Source organism: Molossus molossus, unplaced genomic scaffold (assembly GCF_014108415.1).
Source record: "Molossus molossus isolate mMolMol1 unplaced genomic scaffold, mMolMol1.p scaffold_m16_p_20, whole genome shotgun sequence".
NCBI classification, from domain to species: domain Eukaryota; kingdom Metazoa; phylum Chordata; class Mammalia; order Chiroptera; family Molossidae; genus Molossus; species Molossus molossus.
In genome coordinates, this window is record NW_023425356.1 from 51,914,312 (window position 1) to 51,927,525 (window position 13,214).

At 52.9% G+C, this 13,214-nt stretch overlaps 2 non-coding genes across 2 annotated transcripts; one reads left to right on the plus strand and one right to left on the minus strand.

The window, feature by feature from the left end:
• The first annotated feature begins 5,305 nt into the window (after positions 1-5,305).
• TRNAP-AGG lies at positions 5,306-5,377 on the plus strand. Its single transcript has one exon. It is a non-coding gene; the product is annotated as a tRNA-Pro (tRNA).
• A 631-nt stretch (positions 5,378-6,008) lies between these two features.
• On the minus strand, positions 6,009-6,080 carry TRNAP-CGG. Its single transcript has one exon. It is a non-coding gene; the product is annotated as a tRNA-Pro (tRNA).
• Positions 6,081-13,214: the final 7,134 nt, after the last annotated feature.

A 13,214-nucleotide genomic window follows, 5' to 3' on the forward strand; every position in this document is an offset into this window, starting at 1 on the left:
TTGGGTTTGCTTCTGCAAACAGGGCCTCTCTCCATTTGTCAATAAAAGCGGGGATGGGGAACCTCCTCACCCTGACTCTGAAGTGCCTCTCGGACCCTGTTTGCTGGGTTTGGTCACCTTGGCCCAGAACAGGGTCCGCCACGTGCTGGTTGCCCAGTAAACACTGAAAAGTGTGTGGAAGGGTCCCTCTGAGAATAGCTTCCAAAATGGAAAGCCAGAGGCAGAGAAGGAGAAAGATGACTCAGGCGGGAGGCTGATAGAGTGAGGGACAGGAACACGTTATGGCCCAGTAGGCTGAGCAGGGGAATGCTATGGTGGAACTCTCATTTCAGGGTTTCGACGAAAGTGGAGGTTATTAGCGCCCTTCCTGGTGTTTGGGCCTTACTGGCCTTGTAGGACAGCAAACTCTTAATACAGCCACTCACTGCTTGACACCAGGGACACCTTCTGAGAAATGCGTGTTGGGCGACTTCCTGGTGTGTAAGCATCAGCTTGCACGCACAACACCTGGCCGGCGGCTGTCGCTCCTGGGCCACCAGCCTGCACGGCTCGTCACTGTACCAAACACCCGCGGGGAAATCCGTGACGAGACGGTGACGCAACGAGAGGCTGCACAACGCAGAGGCCGTGCCACTGCTGCTGGCGTCACCGCCGAGCTCCCCGCCAACTGCCCTGCTTCTGCAAGGAGGGTGTCCACGCCCAAAGGAAGGTAAAGTAAAAGTGCGGTAAACACATAAACCAGCGGCATAGCTGTTCATCATCGACCGTCACGTCGTGGCCGCAGCGACCGTGCGCGGCTGTCCCTGGACTGGCAGCCAGCAGGTTCGGGCGCACCGGAGTCGCCACAAACGGCGCGTAAGGCTTTGCTTTACGACGTCACGCCGGCTCCTACGACGGCTGCTGCGACGTCAGGGCGGCTATGACGTCACGGGCGGGAGGAACAGAATGTTAGCCCGCCGGCCTCCGGGCGGGCTGTCCTTGAGTGAGAGGTTGGGAGGGCGGCTGGGTGCGCAGCCCGCGGGTTCCTTCTGCGCCCCGGCGATGGAGTTGGTGGGTTTGGTTTGGTTTTAGGGTCAGTGAGAGGAAACGAAAAGAGCCCGACGAGCCGTTTTGCCCCGTTTCTCTCAAAGAGAACCGCCCGACGTGGCTCTGGAACGCCACAGGCTGGAAAGACTGCGAGTGCATCAGCCACTAAGCGCCGTCGACCTCGGACCCCTGGACTTGACTCTCAGAAGCACACGGTCCTCCGGTGCAGACAGTGCTGCACTACATGTGTAAGGTGCCTGAAGACAGGGCGAATGAAGGAGAAACCCAAGGCCGACAGGGGCAGTGGTTCCCAAAGACATGCGACGTGAGATGTTTCTCCGTACCTGGGCTGCACCTCGACACACGCACCCCCCTCTTCTGAGAACCACCAGCCCCAGAGGGGTCGGGAAAGATGCACGGAGAGGGTCGTGTTCGAGGTGGACTTGAGAGGATGAATACAGGCCCTAAAGAGAAAAAGGAGAAGCAGACTCAGAAACGGGGAAGCAGCCTCAGGTGCGAGACATGGTGTGGCCTGGGGGAAGGAGGAAATGCTGGAGGAGCCTTGGGCTGTCTCCACCGAGGCCGTGGTCAGAGGAGCCCTGGGCTGTCTCCACCGAGGCCGTGGTCCCAGGAGCCCTGGGCTGTCTCCACCGAGGCCGTGGTCCCAGGAGCCCTGGGCTGTCTCCACTGAGGCCGTGGTCCCAGGAGCCCTGGGCTGTCTCCACTGAGGCCGTGGTCCCAGGAGCCCTGGGCTGTCTCCACCGAGGCCGTGGTCCCAGGAGCCCTGGGCTGTCTCCACCGAGGCCGTGGTCCCAGGAGCCCTGGGCTGTCTCCACCGAGGCCGTGGTCCCAGGAGCCTTGGGCTGTCTCCACTGAGGCCGTGGTCCCAGGAGCCTTGGGCTGTCTCCACTGAGGCCGTGGTCCCAGGAGCCCTGGGCTGTCTTTATTGTAGGCAGTGGGGAGGGATGAAAGGGTTGGGCGTGTGAAGGGAGCACAAACAGTGTTGGCAGTGGGGGTGGGAAGAAAGGCAAGGTTGGAGAAACATTTCAGAAAAAAGAAGGCAGCACTGGGTATAAATTGGGTGGTAAGTTTCATCAAGAGAAAACATCTAGAGAGCTGTGACCTCCACTTTCCAGCCGGAGTGGAGAGGATGCTGTCCGTTCCCTAAGACGAAGGTTCCAGGTGGACCTGGTCTGTGAGGAAAGCTGATGAGCTGGGCCTTCCCTGCGCTTAGCTGATATGCCGAGGCCACCCAGGTGGCCAGCCCAAGGCAGCTGGCTCCGTCTGGGGCAGCAGAGGGGCAGCAGAGGGGCGAGCGGCAGCCTGAGTGAAGCGTTTCCACAATAAACAATATCAGACCGTCAGTCGATAGTAAACATTTGCCGAATGAATCGATGAGTGTTTACTGCATTAGTCTCGAGAGCTTACAAAGGAAAATGCCGGGCGAGGTCGTTTTCTCTCCATGGTCCTTGCACTGTAGGTTCTGACCCTTCCGTCAGGATAGTAAATGGAAAAACCCCTTGCGTCCCAATCATTATGGTTAGCCTGAGGTTCTCATTCAACAAACCTCCTCCTTTTCAGATACCTCCTCCTTCCTCCTGGAAATTCCTCTTTCCAGCTCAAGCTGTCCCGCAATCCAATCCAATCAAGGGAAGACTTCTGATAAGGTCAGAAAGGCCCTTTTTAAAGCGCTACTGCCCCTGGAAGGAATGGGCTCCTAAGGTCAGAATCAGCAATAAGGAGAGTCGAATGCAGAGGTCTTGGGATGACAGTTATCTGTGCACAGGCCATCGGCCTCACTGGGCCCCTGCTCCCTGAGTGCATGGTAAACACACTAATAAGAAGGAGCGCCCTGGCCAGTTTGCTCAGTGGTTAGAGCGTCAGCCCGCAGACCAATGAGTTGCAGGTTTGACTCCAGTCAAGGGCATGTACCTCAGTTGCAGTCGGGCCCTGGCCCTGGTCGGGTGATGGGGGAGGCAGCCATCTATCACGTGGCTCTATCACATTGATGTTTCTCTCTGTCTCTCTCTCCTTCTCATTCTATCTGATAATAAGTAGAAAAATATCCTCAGGTGAGGAATAAAAAAAACAACAAAAAACAGGAAGGAGTCTACCTTGGAAACTCCTCAGGGCTCTGTACTTTCCACAGAGATGAGGTAAGGGACACTAAGGGTCATCTGGTGTTGACAAATATATACGAGAAGAATTTTCCAGGGCCAGAATTCATGGGAGAGAGCAGGAAGAGGTGACAGGCACCAACATTTCCAACAGATCTTCGTGACTGTGGGGGCCCTGGCACCCCTGTATTCTCAGGGGCCTTCCCTCCCTCCGTGTGTTTTGAGGTTTGTTGCTAGAGCACAGTTGGAATGTTGTGATCCCTGGGTGGTGGTAACCAGAGGTTTCTGGAACACTAAGCATTGGACAATTAATGGATAAATATCAGATAGAATAAAAGGGGAATCCCAGGCCACACAGAGAAAGATTTGCCTGAAGCTAAATCGGTCTCATTGACATTTCTGTAGGGAGAAGGTCTTAATGCAGGAGAAGAGTTGCATTTTTACTAGAAATCTGTGACATTCTGACAGAGTCCTACGGTCTCTGATGCTCTTGGGCACAAGGGCACCAAACTGGGATAACAAGAGTAATGGGGTCGGTGGGAGGTGTTGATTGTTATAGGAGGTGTGTCACCAGGCTTCTTCATTCACTGTGACTGGAGTAGCGTGTTCCTGGAGAGCCTCTGTTTTCCCCAGCCCTGCAGCCATCGAGATACTCCATTCCTTCTCCAGGGAAGGGTGTGCCCTGCGGAGGGTCACAGGCATTCCTGTCACCTAGGGAGAGTGAGTTCCTGACAGTGTGCCTGCTTCCTAGTTGTGAGGGGCAAATGAGATACGCTAATGGAGCCTGCAGGGTCAAAGACAAACTCTTTTTCAATCATAGAGAGAAGTTGGAGGAAGAAAAAGAAGACCCCCCCAAAATGATAATAAACTCTAGTGAAGTCAAATGGGAAAGGAGAGCATTGAGTCCTCTTAACTTCGCAGACAAAAGGTTTCAGAAATCTCGAGTGGTTACGTTCTTTTCCTTAAGTTATGTTTTGTAGTTCCCTGATTTGGGGGCAATAGAAACCTCTGAAGTTTTCAGGGCACATTTTATTAGGTTTGATGAACAAACTATTCTGGCATCTAGAACTAATTAACATTTTAAAGTGTGTTCTTATCCTCTTTGCCTTGAGCTGTAAGAAATAAAGACCAAAGGGCAGCTTCAAACAAAACAAGGGCGTGGCAGAATGGAGCTCACAGCCATGATTTACCGCTGTCGCCCACAGGAAGAAAGGGGCAGGCCGGTGTCTGCACGTAAAGCTGCTACATATTTGTTGAATAAATGAGCCAGGGAACAAATGACAACACCTATGAATGAATGGTATATGAAACACAATAAGTGAAGTCACCCTATTTGTTCTTTCCTCTCTGGTTACTTGCTAGAGTGACAATTCACAATCACTGATTGTCCAAGTACCAGAATTTGTATTGTTAAGGTATTTGGAACAAATTACAGCCATCCAGCAATTATTCATTGAGTGCCAGCTTTACTAGCATAAACCTCAAAACTATTTGAAAATTTAAAATATAGTAAACAATCATCATACCTTAAAGATATTGGGACAACTGGGCACCGATTATAACCAATTATAAAATTGGTTACCAGTTATACAGTAGAATTCAGAGTTCGTGTTGGCGTCTGGTCCTCCAGAGAATTATGATGGAAGGAGACACTGAGCACTGGTTTTCATATGTTAAAGGATCTTTTTCCTGGGAAGGTAAGAGTTTGGGGTTTATGCAAAAGGAAAAAGATTTTCCAGTCGAAGAGAGCAGTTTGAGTAAAAACAGAGGTAGGAGATCACCAGGCTGGAAAGGTGGTGCTTTGAACCCTAGGTTAACAGGTAGGGGCAAGCAATGGACACTTTTACTGCTACTGAAAAGCGCAACAGTAAAGGCGGACGCTGGAGTCTGGCTGCACCAGGGACGTTGCCACAGGCTCGTTGCGGTTTATTAGCCACGAATGCAAATAAAATTGTGGTTTTCGAAATAAGAGGTAAACAGTACCCCGGTAATGATACCGTAGTTTTCTTTCGTGTCACTGATTTGCAACAATCAAATCAGAAACGTACAGAATGTTAAGTACAGCCAAAGGAAACGAACACAATGATAGAAACAACCACTTGGGGGCGCGGGACTAAACAGCTTCACTCTCCTCTGTCATGGCGGGGAGCACTCAGCACGTCGGCTCGTTGGTCTAGGGGTATGATTCTCGCTTAGGGTGCGAGAGGTCCCGGGTTCAAATCCCGGACGAGCCCACTTTTCCTTCCTGGCTGAATTAAAAGTTTCTAAATAAATTGATTTTCGAACAGATCAATAAATACGTGTTGCTGCAAAACACAAAACAGACTCCCCCAAGGGAGAGCGCACTTTACGTTTAAATGGCCTTAGGGGAGGTCAGGTGAAACGCAGCTCCGAGCAACGTAACCCTGCAGACGCCGTCCCGCCGGCCGGTGCCCGAGTGCAGCGCGGGTGCTGCGGGCGCCCAGCTCCGTCCCTGCTGCAGGCGGGGCGCCTTCCTGGCCCAAGCCGGGTACGTCCACCGCCCGCGGGCGCCGCTTCGGCTGCAGGGGCTCAGCGCGCCGCCGCCGGGCCCCGCCAGCTCCGCACCCCGGCCCGGCTAGGGGATGTCGGGGTGCCCGGTGCCGCACGAGGCGGCTCTTTCCCACGCCCGTGTTTTAAAGGGCACCAGCAGCGGGAGGCCCCACTCGGACGCACGCTACCATTGTCGTGGGCATCGGTCCCATTCCACCCCGGCTTCGCGCAGTGCCCGCCACCAACATTCCAGCTCTGGCCACAGTCGTTGACCCTAAGCCGCTAAACGCCTGGGTGGAAAAGAAAAAGCGTTTTTGGATTTAAAGGTGAAAGGAGAGGAAAAGTAAAGAGCCTGGGCTCGTCCGGGATTTGAACCCGGGACCTCTCGCACCCGAAGCGAGAATCATACCCCTAGACCAACGAGCCGCTCTCGGCAGAGGCGCTCCCGGCACCTCCCTTCAGCCTCGTCCCGCCTCTCGCCGCCCGCCCGCCGCCCTGCAGCCTTCGCGACCCGGCCGGCGACCCTCCCCCGCGCCCCGCCGCTCCCTCTGCAGGGCTGGGGTGCGAGCCCTCCCCGCGCGCGGAGGCCGGGCAGCGGGAGCGCGCGTTCCGCGAGCTGGAAGGTGGGAGCCCCGGTCCCGGCTCCGCGTGGAGGCCCGCGGCGCCCGCACACCTTCCGGAAAGCCGCAGGCCCGGAGCCGGGATCGCCCTGCCTCTGCGCCGCCGGGCAGCCGCGCAACGGGCCCGGGCTGGTGCCGGCAGGGCCTCCCGGACGCCCTGGGCGCAGCCGAATGCTCGCTGCCCAGCGTCCCCCCGCCGCCAGCTTTCGCTCCTTGCGGGGAGCTCCCCACACGCTCCGCTGAGACCACCGATCTGTGCCCCTGTTCCCACCGTGCGCCCCCCTCCTCGGCTCAGACCCCCCAGTGCGCTCTCCGACTCGGCCCTGGGCCCAGCCCCGCTCTGCGCCCCCAGCCGACGCCCGCTGATAGGTGGGTCTGGAAGAGCGGCGCGAGAAGGGTGCCCTCATCCGCTGGGGAGGTGATGGGGGACACGGTCGCAAAGCGCAGTGTGGGCAGCCAACTTTTTCCTAACGCGCCTTATGGATCACGCCCTCTTAAGCGTTTGGCACGCGCGGAACTCACTGGACATCATAACAATCTGCCCTTAGGTACTACGGTTAGTATTTTGCAATGAGGACATCCAGGCCCAGAGACGCTTAGTAGCTCCCGAAGGCCACGTGGCAAGAAGGTGACGCCAGTGTAGGAGCCGCCGAGGTCTAGGAAGTTGGACCCAACGGGGTGGAGGAGGGAGCGGAGGTGAGGCCTGGGCAGCTCGAGGAGGAGAGGCGCGGCGGCAGTGGGCAGGACGTTCGCTCTGGCGCCGCCTGCCTGTCGCAGCGACGCTAGGCCCTTGGCCCAGAGCTGCAGGAACAGTTTCTCCCGCGTGCACGGTTCCGGGCTTGGGCTCCCCCACAGCCTTGTCCGCCTTAGCCCTGCACCCCGCTCCTTCCCCAGCTGCCACCTCCCCTTGCGGTCTGTGGTCGCACTGCAGAGCCCTCTTCCGTCCCTAGCTACCTATAACTCCGAGGCCTGGAACCCCTGGCTGGCAGGGCAGCCGGATTAGACTAGTCTGAGAGGCCCAGGTGGCGCCCCGCCCTCACTTTCTGAGCGCTCTCCTGCCCCAGCTTCTCTGCTCATCTCCTCCCTTCCTCCCTCCCCATGCAGGTGGACACTGGCTTATGTCCTGGGGACTGTGACAGGGAAACACAAGGGAAAGTGCCTCCAACAGAGCAAAGCTGAAAACCTTTCTACACCCGGTCTGGCCACGGAGCATCTCCAAGCCTGCTGCTCCCGGGAGCAGAACATGCCTCCCTTGGGCTCTGGCCCTCTGCTTTGATGTATAGAAAATGTGTGTTGACCCCCTCCCCCTTCTCGTCTGAGACCACTTTTCTCTATTCCACTGAGCTAAGGTTGAGAGCTGGGTATTGCTCTCAACACACTGTTTTGTAGCCCGAGGGTGGGTTCAGGGTGATGGTGGGGAAGGAGGTCTCACCAGGGCCATTCCTGTGCAGTCTGAGGCTTGCTTCCCCTGTGAGACCGTGGCTTTGCTGGGGCTCACTCTGCCCTGCCTGAGCTGCCTCCCGCTCCTCGGGGTGCTGGGGTTCATTCCCCCCACTCACCGCTGTGTCATGAAAGATGGCAACGCTGGGGGCCTCTTCTTCCTTTCCCGGGGTCCCCACGCAAGCTTGTGCTGTTAGTGGTTTTGTAATTTCTTACACCTGCATTCCCATTGTTTGTAATAACTTCAGACGGTTCCATCAAGACAATACAGCTTAATCTTCTTAATTATTTTTCTGCTGTATGATAAATAAGGGTGTCTAACATTTCATTGATATAAATATTGTTTGACCCACGAGTGTATATACTTCCCACGCTTACCTAGGACATACTCCCAGAGCTGGCACACCGAAGGGATGACCACGCTCATGGATGGCCATGCAGTTCCATGCCACAGAGCTCAGCGTCGCTGCTTAGCAAGTAGATGGACACCCACGTGGAAGGAGAGGCTCTCGGAGAACTTTGAAGCCAGAATTCAATCTTTTAATCGAATTTAAGGGATTTGGTGGTGACAAAGCTTTTGAGAATGGAGGCAGTGTTAAAAGTACTATTGGATCTAATTTTGACTTGGGGTCAGATGCATGGGAGGGTGAGGATGAAGTTAGGAGGGTAGGTCCATTAGGGGATAATCAGAATGATCCTGGGATGACATCACAGATGATGCTTGGAAACTATGAATGGCTTTTATTTTATTTTTTAAATTTTTCTTCATTGATTTTAGAGAGAGAAGAAAGAGAAACATCCATGAGAGAAAGCATCAATTGGCTGCTCCTGCATGCCCCCCTCTGGGGATCGGGCCCACAACCTGGACATGTGCCCTGACTGGGAATCAAACCGGTAACCTCTTGGTGCGTGGGTCGATGCTCAACCACTGAGCCACACCAGCCAGGCCCATGAATGGCTTTTAAAATCACTTATGGTGAGAGGATAGTGACCACTTATAACTAATGTTTGCTTGCCACTGAATTCCAACCCAGTTTACTCGTAAGTGGCACAGACATGGCCCGACGTGGAATGGTCAGTCGTTGGAAGTGAGAATGCAATTTTGCCTGGTGGGTCTGCCATTCAAAGGAACCTTCCTGCCTCCTCGGCACAGGGGACTGGCCTGTGGGCAGCGCTGAGCCTTGCTTGCTGCCTGTAGGGGGGCCGCTGACTGACTCGCCGCAGCTCACTGCACACCGGGGAGGGTAGCTTTACTTGCCACTGCAAGCCGGATCCTGACCCAGCAGAAACTTGGATCTTGTTGAAAATGTGAGTCTTTTTACCAGACTCCAAGCTAATGTCCTGTGACGGCTTCAGCTGCTTTTACTCAAAACATGTCTGTGCGGTTCCCCTCCCTGGTCCTCTTTTCTACGATGTGGTGCATGTCTCCCTCTGAGTCATGCACTCCCTAAGTTGTCAGGAATGGACTTTTGGGGTTGCCTCAGCCCTTTTATTTTTCATTCAAAAGTGTTCCCTTGTTTTAAGTTTGGAGAGTGTATAGGTCGTAAGGGTGATAAGAGTCTGTCTAGATGACAAAAAGAACTGCGTCATGCTACAACACCTTCATTTCTACCTGGGGGCTACTGCCCTGTGTTTCACGCAGACTTGCTCTTGCTCTGTGTGTTCTTGGGTGAATAGAAGAGGACAAACTGTAGTTTCCAGATCAAACTGCGATGGGAGACAGGCTGAGGATAGCATGTTACAAAAAAGAAAAGCTACACCGTTACATGGAGTAAGATCCCAATTTTGTAACAACAGAGAATTAGAAAGAAAAACAAAGCATGGACACGGGCATTAAACAACTAGAGGAAAATCCGTAAAACATTGTTATCTCTGGGTACTGAAATTATGAATAATTTGTATTTACTTAAACTATTTTCTTTTCCTCCACCAATTCTCTAAACTAAAGTGTATTGCTTTTATAATGAGGACATTAAGATAACTGACATATTTATTTATTTATTTATTTATTTAACTTTTGTTAATCCTTACCTGGGAATATTTTTTCATTGATCTTTAGAGAGAGTGGAAGGGAGGGAGAAAGGGAAGAAGAGAAGGAGGAGGAGAGAGAGAGAGACAGAGACAGCAGCTGGCTGCCTCCTGTAGGGTTGGGGGTTTGGTGGATGAACAAAATGTAACCTTTGAGGTATGCATTCTCTAAGGCTGGCCAGCCCAGGATCAAAGTGTGCATGGGAATAGATAAGGCATGCATGTTGGTTTGGAAAGCCGCCCTGAAAGCATCAAAGTATCTATCAAAGTACGCAAGATAAGGGCTGGGGTGCTGACCTGAATGTATAGTATGCATGTGAATAGATATGGTATGTGTGATGGGCTGGAACGCCACCCTGAAAGCACCCAATGAGCTTATCGCCCAAGTGTGAATGTATTTGTTATGTATCTCCATGGAAAACAGCGAGAGACAGCTGAAACAGGAAGTATGCTGGGCTTGGCTGTAAGGTCAGCAGAGACTCCATCTCAAAGACTTAATTACCTAAAACACCGTGTAACCTAGGGAACCACTTTGCAAATAAAGTGGGCTGCATCCAGAGATCTGGAGCATTTGCTCCCTTGCGGTGCTCCCCCTCACTCCAAGCAGTGTCTGCTTGTGGTTCATTGCATTGCAACAACCCCTGGTAGGCCAAGAGGGTCGGCAGCCTCCTGCATGTGCCCTGGCCGGCTAGGGCTGAAGACCCAACCTGCAACCCCAGTTCATGCCCTTCACTGGGAATCAAACACAAGACTCTTTGGTGCATGGCCTGGTGCTCTAACCACTGAACCACACTGGCCAGGCCTACTTATTTTTAATTTTTAAATTATAGATGACATACAACATTATATTAGTTTCAGGCATACGATGTAGTGGTTAGACATTTGTAGACCTTATAAAGTGATTCCCCCCTGAATACATCTAGTGTCCATCTGGCACTAAACATTTTTAAATCACAAAGAAAATAGAGTTCTTAAAATGATGTGTATCCTTGTGCTGGTGGAATGGAAGGAGACAGAATGAGAGCCAATGCGAAGCAGGTCCTTCTTGTGCTTCCTGTTCTGACTGTGCCCAGAGGTCGTCAAGGAGGCTGTTACCATGGCTCCTGAGGGACAGTGCCTGGCACTGCAGAGCACCTGGGGTTCCTTAGATAGCCCGACAGTACTAAATAGTGTTGATGGTCCTGTAATTTTCTTGGAGGGGAATGAGTGTCTGCTTCTTGGTAATACCCACCCTTTGAGCACCAACCGTATAATCACTCTGGACTCCTGTCTCGGGAGGCTGGTCCCAGAGCACTTCAGGCCGCTCGTTCTTGAAAGCAGATGCAGTTGATAAGCAACAGCTGACATGACAGATCTGTCTAAGTGCAAGAACTTTCCTGAAACTTTTATGTAAAGCGGCAGCATGCAGTGCCAAAGTCGTTACTCATGGGAGTACCCAGGGGCTGTGCTGGCCCGATTCCTGTCTCCCTTCGCCCTGGCTCCCTCACAGCATCGCCGTGGCCATGCCGGGACCTGGGTGCTGGCTGCTCCCGTGGGGAAGCCCACAGCGTTCCGGGACTAGGGGAGGGACAGTGTGGTCACTGACTGGCGAGCTCTGGACACAGCAGTACCTTATTCCGGAAAGTGGTGAGACATGCTGTTTGGTGGCTGATGAAGAGACTTGTTTCATTTGAGTAGCACTTGAATTTTGCTTCGTGCTCTCAACACCCTCGTGAGCTACCCGGTCATGCCTAGATAGACATTCTGGTCCTGCTGTTTGTCCCTGTGCCACAGAGCATGGAGTTAACGAGACCTAATTAGAGTAAAACAAAATTTAATCTTCTGGCAAACAATGGAATAGTAGTTTGGTGTTTCAGGTGTTGCCCTGCTGAAGACATCCTTTTGTTTTTGCCTACCCAGCATCATTTCTTTGGGAACTAGCACCCCGATTTCACCTTGACCCCGTTGGTCCCCTACAGTCCCCAAAGATGAAATAGGATTGACTGACCTAGCACCCAGCTCCAGGAGAGGGCAGGGGGCCTGCCTGGCCAGTCTGGTCCCTGCGTCTCCTTGGTCATAACTATCGGTTCAGATGTGGACGTGTGACCCTCACGGGGCCTACCGAGAGCCCGGCAGGATTTCCCCCACGGTTATTAGGAAGAAATAAGCTCCCTCCGTGGGTTTGCACACGGGGAAGAGAGCCTGCTTGAGACTATGGCCAACCCAGAGGAAGCAGAGGCTGATCACACAGACACTGTCCATGTGGCCTGAGTGACTGACTGTATTTCGGTCCATCTGTGGATTTTTCATTTGAATTGTTCAGTATGTAGGGGGTGGAGAGAGACTCAGTAGGTATAGTTCTGTTTTTCATCAGCCCATTTGAGTTGGGTTCCTTCTTTGGCATTTATTCACCTGTATTGCACTTTTACACTCTCAAGAATCAAAAGATAGTGATGTCCTGCCAGGTGATCAATGTTTTCTCTCTCTCAAATTAATTAAAAAACATATCCTCGGGTGAGGATTAAAAAAAAAAAAAGATGGTTGCCTGTCCACTCATTTATTCCTTTTTTGACATACATTTATGTCAACTGGTCACAGGCCAAAATCAGTGGCAAATGGGGCTAAGTCCAGGCCTGTGTTCGGGGCTAAGTCCAGGCCTATGGTCAGGCCTGTGTTCAGGCCTGTGTTTGGGCCTGTGTTCGGGGCTAAGTTTGAGGCTAAGTCCAGGCCTGTGTTCGGGCCTGTGTTCGGGGCTAAGTCCAGGCCTGTGTTCAGGGCCGAGTTCAGAGCTATGTTCGGGGCGAGCTGAGTGAGGACAGTGGAGCTCTGGGGCTGAGGGGCTTCCCCTTGTCCCCTGGGTGCCTAGTTCCACACCCAGCTGGAGCAGCGTCACCGCCCCCTTTCAGATACTGGCCTACCCCTTCAAAGCACTCAGGGTTTGTTCTTGCTCCCTCTCTGCAGAGAGGAAGGACACAGTCTGAACTTCAAGAAGCTCTTCTTACCCTCGCTGCTCTGCATATTCAATTAAAAAAAAAAAAGTTCTATTTTATTGATTTTAGTTTTTCAGATTTTTGTTTTTTTCAGAGAGAGGGGAAGGGAAAGAGAAATAGACATCGATGTGAGAGAGAAACATCATACATGGATCAGCTGCCTCCTGCACGCCCCCCATTGAGCCCACAACCCGGGCATGTGCACTGACCGGGAGTCAAACCGGGACCTCTCAGTCCCGGGGACTGTGCTCAACCACTGAGCCACACCGGCCAGGCCTGAAGACTCAATTTTTTAAAAGAAAGTTATAGGCCAACATCCCTGATGAGCATAGATGCAAAAAACCCTCAACAAGCCCTGGCCGGTTTGGCTCAGTGGTTACAGTGTCGGCCTGCGGTCCAGAGAGACCCGGGTTTGGTTCCTGCTAAGGGCATGTACCTCGGTTGCAGTTTGTCCCCGACCCTGGTTGGTCTTGTGGGTGGCAGCCACTCGATGTGTCCCTTTC